This window comes from Elaeis guineensis, chromosome 1, assembly GCF_000442705.2.
Source record: "Elaeis guineensis isolate ETL-2024a chromosome 1, EG11, whole genome shotgun sequence".
Lineage (NCBI taxonomy): Eukaryota > Viridiplantae > Streptophyta > Magnoliopsida > Arecales > Arecaceae > Elaeis > Elaeis guineensis.
The window spans coordinates 13847151-13858885 of record NC_025993.2 but is presented as its reverse complement, the minus strand read 5'-3'; the positions used below and the strand labels follow the sequence as shown (position 1 = coordinate 13858885).

General features: G+C 38.9%; 2 pseudogenes; one reads left to right on the top strand and one right to left on the bottom strand.

Annotated features, from left to right (window-relative positions):
• Positions 1 to 1589: 1589 nt before the first annotated feature.
• On the bottom strand, positions 1590 to 4502 carry LOC140854807 (cationic peroxidase SPC4-like; annotated as a pseudogene).
• Positions 4503 to 5369: 867 nt separating this feature from the next.
• Positions 5370 to 6242, top strand: LOC140855711 (probable serine acetyltransferase 1; annotated as a pseudogene).
• Positions 6243 to 11735: the final 5493 nt, after the last annotated feature.

Genomic DNA, 11735 nt, shown 5'->3' with positions numbered 1-11735 from the left:
TTATCTCTCGTATTAGATTTGAACTCTCTTAACTTATGTACACCATCATAATCAAACTATTATCTTAGAAAAGAATATTGATAGAATATTGATACCATCTTACATAATTTTTTAGAAACTTTTTATGGTTGGCCAATAATTCCACTCTAGGAAACCACATAACAGGATGCATGGTGAAAATGTAAAGATACTTGCATATTGCATCTAATCTTTAAATGGTGACTCTCGGATTGAGTCTTGGTTTTGAATGTATTTTCTGATGAATATTGAGGAGCGAAGATAAAGGGCAGGCACCATCATAACAATTTGCATGCAATAATTTTTAGATACTAATTTTTGATAACTTAGATAATTTTACCCTCATATCCAAGAATGTTGGATCCTGAATTTTGTTTTCTAGGAAATCAGAAATTTTGAATGTTGTTTTCTCAATTCCACAAATTGGAGAAGCTTAAAAGCCTTTCGGTAGACTTTAATTTTAATATTTGATGTAATAATTTCAAGCTTAAACTCATCCATTATCTCTTGCATATGCGAGACAAAAATGAAAAAAGAGCATATCAATTCACATTGATCAAATAGGGAGACCGGGTTGAGGCAGGAGGCAGACATGTTTCTGTTTTTCTTTCTCTTCTCTTCGTTTCCCTATTCGGACTTTAAACAAATGTTTTCTTTAGTGGCCATGCATGAACCACAAGTCATCCAAGATTGGAAAACTCACCCCAACGGGGAAGAGAGAGGAGGAGAGAATCACAAAAAAATATTCATTGCAATAGTGATATCATGTCAAATTTGTAACAAATCAACGAAAATTTTTATATTTCATCGATTGTCATGTATTACATCGATTTTCATGAATAATATTCCACACTATTCATATATTTTATTTATTTTTAATATTTTATTAATTTATTATAATGGTGACATAATTAATGCCAGTATTGCAACGAATATTTTCTCGAGGGTCATCAGGTTAGCCTCCAAGTTGATAGATTAATGATACAATAACAAGTTTAGATCTTTACTCAATTGGAAACATATACTGAGGTCAAAGAATGGCCACGAGGAAATGGTGGTTCCAAGGCTAGTGTCTTTTATGATCTTTTATTGGTGGTTCACAGGCTCTCCAGTGCCAATACAGTCCCATCTCTATTAATGAGGTTTTTTTTAAATAAAGGCACACATCCAAACGACCATGAGAGCCCGCTAGGTTAGCGAAAATTGAGCGCATCAAAATCCATGCTCAGATCTAATTGATGTATGCCCAGTCTAAATCCGATCCGGATTTAAGCTCAATAAATAAATATATATATATATATATATATATATATATATAATAATTTTTTTTTAAATTCTTCCTATATATATTTATATGTATATAAAATCCGTGCATGCATGGCGTGAGCATGGCCGCCAGTTACATGATAAGACAACAACTACCCACAACATACGAGCCACCATTACGGGAGAAATTATCGCATGGACGAGGGCAAACCACGGAGCATAAGCACGGTGGATAACGCGTAGTCGGGAATTGGTGACATGCAAGGGGTAACGTGGCGTGTTATCCACCGTGGAATTGCACGTAGTACGTTAGAACCTGGTCCAATTAATAATAAGCCGCATTACAGTCCACAAAATATGACATACAAAAGACCAAATTAAGCCACAAGAAACAAAGATACGCAGCAGCCCCTTACGAAACAAATTAAGCATCACTTTCTAAGAGACCACAAATCCACCACCCGCCATGATCGCCTAACACTGAGCTCGGATCTCCCCCTGATTCCCCGTTAGCACATCCAGCTGCCCAAGCTTGATCATGGCCGCCGCAAACTTCTCGAAGAACAAAGACTGGTTCACGGCAAAGCTGGTGACGATAGGCCGCGTCCTGGAGTCGGTGTACAAGCTCTGATCCGACGTGAAGAGGCCTTGATGGTTCATGATATTGACGTAGTACTTGTTGTCGAAGGTGTAGGGGGACCGCATATCGAGCACGGTGGGGTTGTCGGTGTTTTGGCCGGGCAGGTGCGACGGAGGGATTTGGCGAAGATCTTGCCCATGGTGGGATCCTGGCCGGGGTAGAGGCGGTCGTCGAAGGTGTTGCAGTGGCCGATGCCGATGGTGTGGCCGCCGGAGAGGGCGACGAGATCGGTGGCGTCGAGGTGGTGCTTGGACAAGTTACACAGGAGGATGCTGGCGTCGGAGGAGGGAGAAGGGAGGCTGGCGATGGTGGTTTCATTGGTGGCGGAGCTGAAGCCGTCACGGCGGCCCAAGAGGACCGGGTAGTGAGGCCCGCCAGACTGCAAGAAAAGCTCTGGAGTCGTTAATTACAAGGCCGAGTTCAAAAGGAACCCCAGATGTCGGAAGTCAGCATCAGAAAAGTTATTGTATGGGCTTAGCTCACAATGAATGCTGTAGCAGCTGATTGATTTGTTATAAATTTGATGTGATATCACCGTTGTAACAAATATTTACTCATCATGTTGATACATCTATTTAGCTACTCAAAATATTGGCATGATATTTTTTTTCATTAGCTTAATCTACATTATTTATTATGAAATTCTAAGTAATTCCAAGTAATTATGGAATTTAAGATTTACCTATGAATGGTAGAGGAGTTATTTATCAAGGAAATTCCTTCATGGATTGAATATTAATGATGGTGTCTATATTTATTAATAGTGAGGATAACATTTGCAGATGCCGATACCTGGTGCTCAGTAATTTTTAACAATATGCAAATATGTGTAAAGAATTTTACATATTATAGTAATTGATGTTGATTTTAGTTTATTTATTTATTTATTTATAGTAAAAAGAAGGATGGGGAAGCCCATCTAGTTCAATTTTTCTCACATATTTCTCCTGGTTCAAAATTATTTCTATTTCTCCTTCCTTGAAAAATATTTTAAATTTTTGAATTCTTGCTTTCTTGCATAGTCAGATATTCCATCATATTTCTTCTTTTCTTATTTTTAAATCTGTAATACTAAAATCCACCTTTTACAGAAGTCTAGCATGCGTGCTTTAACCATTTTAAACAAGAAATCTAATTAGCGTTGTCACAGAAATATTTTAAATCATGAGTTAACCTGCTTTGGGTTGTATGTTTTTGGAATTAAGAAATTTATTTTTTTTGGTAAAACAATTAAGAAATTTATATAGTGTAAACCTTCATGGACTAATAACTTGTTTATTTATTTTTGAGTACCTAACGTAAATAATACCTACATTTCAGTTGAATTCTTCACGTAACACTAACTAGTTGACGTGGGCACAGATCTACCAAAAACTATTAGATAGAAATATATGTATAGCTGGCATCATAACACAACGCTCTTTGTTTGCAAGGTGAACAAGAGCCCGTTTGAGAGCATGTTTGAGCTACATCTATTATGATAATTATTGGCAACTAACCGCATGGGCCATAGAGAGATAGATGGATGCATCACATATATGGCGGTGTGCCACATGCATCGTATGATGGTGTACCACATCCATCATAGAAACTTATTTCTATAGATCAACCATCAAGATGAGTACTCGATGAATAAAATCTAGAGAAATGAGTGGTTGCGATCGGTGCCGTGCCCTACTTTGGGGCGTCTGTGGTATAGGATATAATTTTTTAATCAAAAAAAAAAGTATGTATGTTAATGAGAAAAAAAAAAAAGAGAAGAAATTATTTTTTCAGACATGATTTATCAGTTCGATTGTAGACCGGATCTCGAGAATAAAAGAGAGAGATAGATGAAATTTTTAATTAGACTGGCCCACCAACTGATCAGCGGTTGACCTGATCTAACGAATAACCACGAGAGAGAGAGAGAGAGAGAGAGAGAGAGAGAGAAGCAATACCAGGTAGACGGCGTCGCGGGCAGCGAGAGCCGTGACGTCGGCACAAGAGACAGTCCTGTAGCCGCATTGCTGGTCCGTGAGAGTCCGGATGTCTTTGATGGCCTTGAAGGCCGATGGCCTCAGTGTCAGGTTTGGAACTGACTCCTTCTCCGGCCCATCCAGCAACACGGATGCATCACACCCCTGCCAATTTCAAAGTCCCATATTTGTGTCCAACTCAAAAAAAAAACAAAACAAAATTCCCCATGCATATTCGTGTACGTACATGAGGGAAGAGCCAAAAACTTGTACATGGCCATGCTTCACTCGTACTTAAGGCATACCTGGACGAAGCAGTCGTGGAAGTGCATGCGAAGGAGGCCAGGAGCGAGACCAGCATGCTTTCTGATGGCCTTCTTGAGGTAGTCCCTAACGATCTGCTCTAACATTGGGCAGCTGGTCTCGTAGAAGCTCCAAGAGAGGCCGTTCGCCGAGGGAGGACAGCTCTCTGCTTGTGGTAAAGTAGAGAAGAAGACAAGCGAAGAGATGATGAATGCAAGAGCTAGGAGAGGAGGAGGACAAGTTGAAGTAGAGGAAGCCATTGGCGTGTGGTGTGTTAAGAGCTTCCTCTCGTTTTACGTCAAGGGTTAATAGCAAAGATGGTCGCTATTTATAGGAGAAATTATCAGGCAGACTAAGTCTACCTGATGTGAGGTGTAATAAGAGCTGCTTCTTGTGTTACGTCAAGGATTAATAGCAAAGATGGTCGTTATTTATCGGAGAAATTAAATTATCAGGTAGACTAAGTCTACATGATAATTTCATTAAGTCGATCTCCATCCCCTCCGACGAAATTCTTGCCTTAGTCTATCATAAATGCTGTAGACAAAACTAATAAAGAAATGTTACATCAGCTGCAACTACCTCAATATGTCTGATCTGATAATTTGCTCACTGGTTTGTCAAGACCAAGTCCACTTGTATTGCCAAAAAAAAAAAACCAAGTCCAGTTGAGGATATCCCTCGAGGCTTGAAGGCCGAGCATTCATGGAGACTCCGATAACGTGTCAGAGTTGAGGAATGCATTATTCATGCTTTATTATTGGGCCCAGCAGATCACATCAATCCTTTCTTTCTCTCATCCCATCCCTCCTGTAATATGTCTGGTCCTTCTCCTTTTTATTTTCACCTGTTGCAAGTCTTTTTTTTTTTTTTTTTCCCTATAGTTTTGCTTCATTCTCTCGTGGAACATAAGTAGCTCTTTTTCAAAAAATTAAAAAAATAGTCTTCTATGAGTGACCGTAGGAGACTAGATACTTAAAAGAGTGTGGCTTCTTCCAAAAAAAAAAATTATGCAACTAGCGTTATGCATGTTATCTCGAAAAAAATTCAAAATATTAGGCTCCGTTTGGTAGTGGCAATCTATCCAGATTATCGATAATTTAAAATAGATTCATTGAATTATTGTATTTGGTATACTTTATATTTATCAATTCAAATTGTCTTGACAATCTAAATTATATTCTATGAGGCAATCCAGATTATCTTAAAAGAAGTGGTTATCTAGATTATCATATTTTTGATAATTTTATAATAAAATTTTTAAATAAAATTATTCTTATCAAAAAATCAAACGGAACCCTTCTTTTTCTTATCGTGAAGCCCTCAGCTTTCTTTCCACCCAACCCTCCATTTGCTCCACTACCGTCGCCAACCTCCTCACCGCCCACCACCGCGATCCCACTTGCTCCTCCTTCTCCCGTTGCCTCCTCAACTATCAGGGCTTCCTTGCTGTCCAACCCCATCATGTCACCCACCTCCTCTGGCTCCATCAACATTGGCCCCTCGCCCTCACCCTCCAATCCCGCATCGTGGACGTCTCGCCGTCGACATTCACCCCGCCGTCCACCTCACGACCTCCTCGACCATGCCACTGGGGTCATCATTGGCAGGATTGCCATTGTCGGCAACAACATCTCCATCCTCCATCACATCACTCTTGTGGAATCGGTAAGGCCATCAGCGACCGTCACCCAAGATTGATGAGGACATCCTCATTGGCACTAGCGCACCATCCTCGACAGTGTCACATCGGCGAGGGTGCCAAGATAGGCACTGGATCCGTCGTCCTCATAGACATCCCGCCTAGAATCACCGCCATTGGCAATCTGGCCAGACTTGTCGACTGCAAAGAGAAGCCCGCCAGGCATGAGGACGTCTCAGGTGAGTTCGTGGATCACACCTCCTTCATCTTCAGTGATTCGACTACATCATCTAATCTGACCTCAAAATGTGTCTATTTTTATCTTCTTATCTCATCATCAAAACCTTCATTTGTCACTCCTAACCATAACCATTTGAAAAAGATCATTCTCATATCACAAAACTTTGGACTCTAATTGATAGCCTTGCCTCTCCAGTCCCTTCTTTCGCTTGGCTACTTTCTGAGTCAAAGTCTCTGGACTTACAAATTTATCGTCGAGAAAAATGTAATTATGCATTATAAATAAAGTCCTATCATTAAGCAAAAAATGAGAGGTTCACAAAACATATTTTATAATATATAAAATTAAACTAATTAGTATTTATTTGATGAATATATTTTAATTTAAAATGGCAAAAATTGTGGTCATCTATCGATGGCGGTGGCGACGGAGGCCAGCGACGGCTAGGTATATTGCTGTCCGGTAGCCACAATGTTAGATGATGTTGAGTGTAAATCATAGTATATGAATTTTTTAATAGATTTTACTCAGAGATTTTTGAAAATTTGATTGCACGTTATCGATAATCTGATTGTCATATCAAACATATCAATCAAATTTTAATAATTTTACTGTAATATTGAACATAATAATTAATATTAATTACTGATAATTTAATGATGATAATTTATTTTGAAGATAATTTAAATTATTTTTTAAAATTACTTGGATGCATCAAATGTAATTTTAGAATTGGAGGCATGAGATGGACTCAAACCTCGTTCTTAGCATTTTGACAGTAGAGAGAGATAATGGTACAGCTCCATCAAAAAAAATTGATGTGTTTCCAAATTTTTTGTTATGTAAAAGTAATTTCAATATAATGGTTTAAGGGGAGAGGAAAAAAAAAGGGTACGGGCTCTCGGCATGCGAGGGACATAGGCTTGTATTGAGCCAAGACGAGCTAAGCCGGGACTAATACTAGGCTTAGCTTAAGCTTTGAAAGATCACTCAGAAAAGTGAATCAGCTAAATTCCACCATACACATGCCTTGCTTCAATATTATATAGCACAATTTGAAAAAGCTAATTCAAAGGAGAAACGAGAATACAGCACACCCCAGCTGAGAGATTTTTTTGAGTTGCATATTCGAGTTACTAATTATTATTATTATTATTATTATTATTTTTTTTTTTTCTTTGGTAAAAGAGAGCGATGGGCTATACATCAAGAAGAGATATAAAGGGTTTGCAAACTTTACAGAGGGACCACCCCATAGCAACATATGGAGTTGGGAGAATACATACATGCTCCCGAGATAGATTAATTTAAGCCAAAAGCAGGAGCAAAGTGTACACAGCCAACCATATCAAAAGAAACCTACATATCAGACATACAATATAATTGATAACAAGGCCTGATGAGGTAGAAGATAAACTGAGGGTATAGAAATGTTCTGACAAGGAACTAAACAAATAGACTCTTGAATTTGGAATAGCAGCAGGCACAACAATCGGACAACGAGCATCTCAGCACCATATTTACTGATAAAAAGACCCAAGACCTATACTTGTATCCCAATACTTGTATCCCACCATTGAGATAACCGGCCGATGGAAAACAAGATCGATCTCCCTGAGATCCGATTACAGAAATCATATTATCCAATATAGCTGACAAAAGATTTATTTGGGGATGCTGTAACTTTTTGTCAAAAAATAATTTTTGATAAAAATTATGTTTTAAGGTCAAAAGCCGTTTCAAGATAAAATAATTTTTTATTGACAACTGTGTGGCCGTCAGGATCCAAAAGCTGTTTCAAAACTGTAGAATTGGTTTGCTGTATGTTCGATTGGCAAACTCAAAAGCTGATTTTAAATGACAAAATGATCAAAAAGAATAATGAACGTGGGAGAAGAATAGACCGTGACCTCCACCGGAAAGATGACCGTGATCATTGCTATCCAAAAAAGTTGAAAATTGGATAGAGAGGACGAGCAAACATGATCGTTATTATCCAAAAAAAAAAATTACTGGATAGGGTTAAGGGTGAATGTGTCGAGACGGATGCATTTAGGAGTCGAGGAGTAGTAGACCGTATGAGGAGTATCGAGGGATAGTGTACTGTTTTTTTTTAAAAAATATTTTTTTATGAATATGATATTTTACTTGCAGGACTGCATCTATGGAAACAGAAGAAAGTTAATTTTAAGTAAATCATGTTCTAAAATATTTTTAATACAATCAAATATTATTTTTGAAATATAGTCAAACATCTAAAATTTTATTTTTAAATTTAAAATCACTTTTGATGGGTACAAAAGTACTCCCAAACACTATCAACGGAGCAGCATGCGGCTCCTAATGGTTAAAGCCTTATTGGCCACCTGGAAACGAAGAAAACCGACAATTTAGCAGCATAACTACATCCAAGGATGTGATTTAGCACAAGCCTCTAGTGCTACTTGCTGTTTGAAAAAAAAAAAAAACTTTGCCAAGTAAAAGAGATATGGCCAAGTCTCCCTGGTTTCATCAATTGGTAGCTAGATTGAAAATAATAGTTTCCTCGCAAAACCTCCAATTGAACATAGTCAACCTTAGTTGCCAGGTTAGCTGTTGGATGAAAAATAAATCAGAACCAATATAGCCAGAGATAAGAGGGAGGGAATTCAGTGCTGACACAAGAATTGCAATAGTGAGAAACAAGAAGTGCCACCGAGTATTAAAATGTGAACACAAGGCACACAATATCAGCTTCATCATCGTTCAAATGAAATTAATTCCTCTGAAATCAGCCCAAAGAATAGCAGCTAAATTAGGGGACAAAAGGGGTATTCGGACCCAATTCACAAAAACATGAGTTATCCTGATGGTTAGAAAAGACTAATTCCACAAGAGCAGGTCCCGTAGCAAAGGATGAAGTGAGGAAGAATCCCAAGTCTTCTTAGTAAGCCACTGGATCGCAGCAAGAGAGAGTCTCCCTCACCCAAAGCTCCATATGATCCCCATTTCACAAATAGCAACCCTAATCTCCATCCAAGCAGCAACTATTTCAACAAAAGGAACTGAAGAGCGTAGCAAAATTTGCCTCCAGCTCTCAGCAAATATCCCGATGATCTCTAATGATAAAAGCACCATCTGCACTATTTTCAATTACAGATGCATCAAAGCTCAGCTTGAGAACTCCCAAAGAGGAGGAAGCCAACACACCTACTTAGGTTCACTAGGTTTCAGTAGAACTGAATTCATAGCTCCTAGTTCAGTGGGCAGTCCATCAGCTATAATGAATGATGTGGCCAAGAGTAAAAAGATATGAAATACCCAGTGAAGGAAAAATCGGTTTTTTTCTTGTAGAATCTTTCAGATCTAATGAAATCTGGGATGGAATATTTCAAAAAAAAAAAAATCCTACGATATTTCAGATCTAAGATCTATTAGATCTAATTCCTATTATCTGATATTAAATCTAAAATTAAATCTGGAAACATGAGGAATAGAGGAATACCTCTAGGATAAATAGATTACTCTGTAGATGATCTAATTCCTATTCTAAAATAGCCACGCAGTCGCCTGGCTTTACCAGTATCTACTCGAGCAGGATCTGATCGTCTTCTCCTCGCGAATCTTTGTTCCAAAAATCAGATCTAGATCTGATCTGTAAGATCTTCTGAAGCTGGAGCAGCAGCTTCTCGACACATCCTGCAACCTTCTGATCAGGGAGCCACCACACCTTGGACAAACACCAGATGGACGCCCAACCTCTTGGACGTGAAGAGGGGAGGGAGAGGAGTAGAGGGGGCATGGAGAAGTGGAGGGGTTTCACATTTTTGCTGGGTATTGAGCAGAGTCTCTAAACCCTAGGCGCAGACAGGGTTTAAATAGACCCTGCTGCGCTATGCAGTGCCACATCATTCGACCAATCAAAAAATTTTAATTAATTCTGAAAAAATTTTAATTGGTGGAGTGATGTCATCTGATCATATCAAATAAGAACCCCACCAAACCATCCTACTGTTGGCTCCAACACTGGATAAGCACAGTGAGATTGACGCCCAATAGTTTGAGTTGATCAAGGCATAGAGTCCTCATCTCATGGGACTCTATCCTTATCCACTTGGGGCACATGCCCAATTTGATCTTGGTGCCTACTTTGAGGCCTAATTTAGCAGGTGGACACTCCACAAAAATCTCCAATGACCTCTTACCAAGTGGCCTTCAGTCCAAGATCCATTAGTCAACATTGACCGATGTCCTAAAATGAAATGGTAGGTGACAGAATTGGCAGGTGTTGTCTTAAATTCATTTCATGAATTAAGACAAGACTTTTCTGAGCTGGACTGGCTCCAGTCAGACTGAGAGAAACCTTCTCAAGTTCTCTGGATGAGTCAAATCACATTTGGCTCAGTCGAGATGAAAAAGATTATACGAGGAGAAAGTTAGGCTCAATCGTGTGCTAGCACGATTTTTTTGAACCTAATTGGATCTAATCAAATCAATCGAACTGGGCTAGCTCAATTGATGACATCCAGACCCTAACTCTTGTTTGTGTGATCCAGTTAGGTTCATTTCTATATGGTAATGAGACATGTCGTGATCTCATCATCACATCATCAAAACTCTTTTGATGGACCAGAATCTTCTGATTCAGATAATTAGAATGATCGATCATCAAGATCATTCTAATTGCTTCCAAAATCTATCAGTGACACTAGCAGTATATGGTGGCAACCCATCAGAAATGAAGACGAACCTCTCTGTGCAGCTACCTGTGTGATTGAGTTCTTCTATCATGAGTCCCGACGGAATTAGGGTTAAGGTGAACTCGTCAAACCAACATCAGTCATATGAATCAATCGATCGATCCGAGTCCGATGTGAAATTTAATGAAAATTTTTTCTATTATTTCACTCTGCCATGGCCATGGGCTTAAGGACTCGATCTTTTGATCATCATAAGACTACTCCTCTCATCTACCGAGGTTGATAGATCCCATCTTGGTGCAATCTGGTTCCTACAATGAATATGCTACAGCCAACATACACCTCAGGATTTCGAATGGCTAGGAGATCGAGTTATGGTGTAGTCAAACTATAACATACTTAAGGTGAACTGTCGATGCACCTCAGATCAAAGAACTAGACGCACAGCTGCAGCATCAGCTAGTCATCGACGAGAAGATAGCTTCCTTATGACTGCTCGAGGTGGTCACGCTCAGTACTCTCGTTCTCAACAAATATCTGTACTCTCACTCCGATGTCTCCACACCGTAGACTCAAGACTCATCTATCCTAAGAAGCGATCGTACACCAACCTTCCGGATCGATCACCATTCTCGTGATGATCCTGTGGTCAGGAGCTGTTTATGAGTTAGTTATGTAAATTCATGCTTAAATTTTCAATTTTTGAAAATATGAATTAACATTCCTACTAACTCAAAGGATGTATCACAGACATAATGTACACAATGTGATAGTAGAATAACCCTTTTATTCATTTATAGTCAAAATTATAAATTTGCCCTTAATTTGTATAGGAATGTGTCAGCCAATCTGGCATCTAGGGCACACATCTAATAAACTCCACTTGACCAAATGCCAATTGGCTACATATCTAAGTCCATCTTCTCAAGGTGGGCTTCGATCTTCTGCTGGCCTAATGGCTTTGTCAGGGGTCTACCACATTGTTATG